This window comes from Lissotriton helveticus, chromosome 5_1 (assembly GCF_964261635.1).
Source record: "Lissotriton helveticus chromosome 5_1, aLisHel1.1, whole genome shotgun sequence".
In the NCBI taxonomy this organism is placed as follows: domain Eukaryota; kingdom Metazoa; phylum Chordata; class Amphibia; order Caudata; family Salamandridae; genus Lissotriton; species Lissotriton helveticus.
Genome location: NC_136065.1, coordinates 330,631,406 through 330,634,355, shown reverse-complemented (window position 1 = coordinate 330,634,355; position 2,950 = coordinate 330,631,406).

The following is a 2,950-nucleotide window of genomic DNA, read 5'->3' as shown; positions in this document are numbered from 1 at the left end:
TGGCAGGGACTCTTGGGGGATGTAGTCCTGCTACCAGTGCGCTCGCAGCCCTGTCCTTAGAAAACCCTCAGTTGTACTCCAACACCCACAGACAGCACAACACCGCGTAGCGGGACCCGCGAAGCGGGTCCGGCAAGGAGCTGCGATTAAAGTGCTGAGAGCGGCAGAAAGAATCAGGCCGGGTTCAACGGCGTCAGCGTGTCACATCCAGGAAACAACAGCCAGGAAAAGCAAGTACTAGCTGTCATTTGTGCAGACATGTTGTCCTGGTATTCGATGTGCCAGCATGTTGCTGCTTTATAATACCTCTGCTGCAAGTTAATACAGATGGTGTGTTCTATGTACACCAAAGTGGGTTAATCTATATCAAATAGGGGTAGGGGTTCTGGTGTGTGTAACAAATGTATAATGCAGGATCTCATAGGAGAAGTACTGTGTTCTGGTACCTTTCGCCCTATTGTATTCTGCTAGTTCAGACGCGTACTGGGAACCCCTTATTAAGCAGTCATGTTGCAACATTGTTCTAAGGTGTCTGTTCCTTTCGAAATCTCCTTGTGTTTGCTGTGTTCGCCCTAAGTTGGCAGGGTATACCCAGTCGTGGGTCACATGCTCACTTTGCCAATGGATTCAAGCTAGTCTGGCTGATGAAGGGTGTTATCCAGAAACCGGTCACAGGATGCTTGTTCATGGTTCAGGGAAGACCTGGCTTGCCAGTTCGGGCCTGACTGTTCCCATGAGGCACAGCGTCAAGAAGATTTGCATATAGCTGGGTCTGAACTGAGGTGGTGAAGTGAGCCAAAGAATGATGATGGATTCAACCCAGATCTGTGACTGGGGGTGAGTGTCTGAAAAGTTTCAGCACTCCGTCCATCATCTCCTTGTGTTTGCTCCTTTCGAAATCTCCCCATAAGTATGCCTTCCATGCCCAAATACATCAGCTGTAGAGTCTACCACAGGTGAAAAAAGTGGATTAGAAAAATAGAACGAAATATGTGGGACACCCTTGTGTATATTGCTCTTTCACTTAATAAATAGTATAAAGACCAAATGTTCGAAAAGACAAAGAGGTGTCTCTTATCTGTCATATGCTGCCCTCGACGTGCCCAATCCTGGAGTCAGCCCCTTCCTTTTCTCCTGTGATAAAATGGAGAAAAAAAAAACATAAATATATTATGGTAAGGTTAAAAACATGAAATGCACTTTCATAATGGAAACATTTTGCATTATCAAGATAGTAAGAGCAGACGTGTAAATACAAGAATACAAAGAAGTATTGTTACTGGTATGGGTTCAACAGGTTAGCTCATTGTATTGTGTCCCTGACCTGATCTAGACTTAGTTTTCATAAAGATGAATACCTAATTCTTCATTTTGGTGGTGTCCTCCAGGTGTCTTGATTTGGAGGTTATGATATGCCAGGATTCTCTTTTGCATAAGTGAAGTGCCCTGTTCCCTCCCATGGGATTCTGTTGGATTTGCTCAATAGCAAAATATGTCAGGAGTGAGTTATCGGAAAGATGGTATTCAGCTAAATGTCTCGCAATGGGTCAGTGTGGGTCTTTGTTACTGATGGCTCTCATATGTTCAAGTACTCTCTTCTTCGCTGCTAGTGTTGTACTTCCTACATATCATAGTTTGCACTGGAATTCTAGTATGTAGACTACAAAAGTCAAGCCACATGTGAGGAATTGGCTGATGGTTTTTTCTCAGTGTGTATATGAATGCTCTTCCTCATAGAGCTATTGTGGCATGCTCCATTTAAGGGTATCTGGGTGGTTGCTGAGAGCGTGGAGAAGACTGTTACCTGTCGTCAGTTTGCTGTGTAGTTTAGTGCAGAGTTGGTTGTTCCTGACTTCAACCACAACATCTAAGGATTCAATCAATTTTCTACTCGTTGTGTATGTTAACCTGAGATTAACCTCGTTGTCATTAAGTTTATCGATTGTTCTTTTAGCACCTTCTTTGCTGCCTTTCCATATGATGAATAAATCATCTATATACCTGAGCCCAACGTTGTCACTTTCAAGATTTTTTAGAACCTCCTCTTCCCATACTTCTAAGAAAAAGTTTGCAAAACTGGCGGCAAAGCAGGTCCCCATCGCAGTACCAAGGATTTGCTTGTAAAGTGTGCTGTTAAACATGAACATGTTGTTATATAAACAGAATGTCATCATTTCAAGTAACATCATTGTATGTTCATGGTAAAAAAACAAACCTCTTTTGAGATTATGATGGCAACATTGTATACCCAGGGTATGTTTTATTATTGTATATAGGGAGTTTACATCCATTGTGACTAAGAGGAAGTCTTCCTCCCAGGCGATGTCTCTTATTTTCCCTAAAAAGTCCTTGGTATCTTTCATGTATGAGGGTAGTGACAAGACATATTCACAAAGCAATGGTCTACATATTTTAATATGTGTTCGGAGACACACCCTATGGAGGAAACTATCGGTCTCCCTGGTGGTTTGGCGGGATCTTTGTGGACTTTTGGCAAGAGGCAAAAAATGGGCAATTTAGGATAATCACACTCAAGGTAGCAGTATTCCTCCCAATGGACGATTCCATTATTTTTCCATGTGTTAAGCATACTCCATATTTTCACTTTGCTTTCATTATATTCTTGCATGTTAGTAACCACAAAAAATCTAGTGTCACACAGTTGTCTTTCTGCCTCCTCTATTTAAATTATTCTGTCCCAAAGTACGATATTGCCTCCTTTATCTGCAGGTCGTATAACCAGATTCCCATTGTCAGCCAGACTTTTAATGAGTTCACGTTGGTTTCTTGAAAAAAATTAGAGGATGTGTGTGTGTGTTTTCCCTTTCTTCTTGCGGAATTGCATGAGATCTCTAGTTACAGTGTTGAGGAAAGCATTGATGTTATCATGTGGCATTCTAGAGTAGAAGATAGATCTGGGTTTGAATTTAGTTGTTGCTGGTTGGTTGGT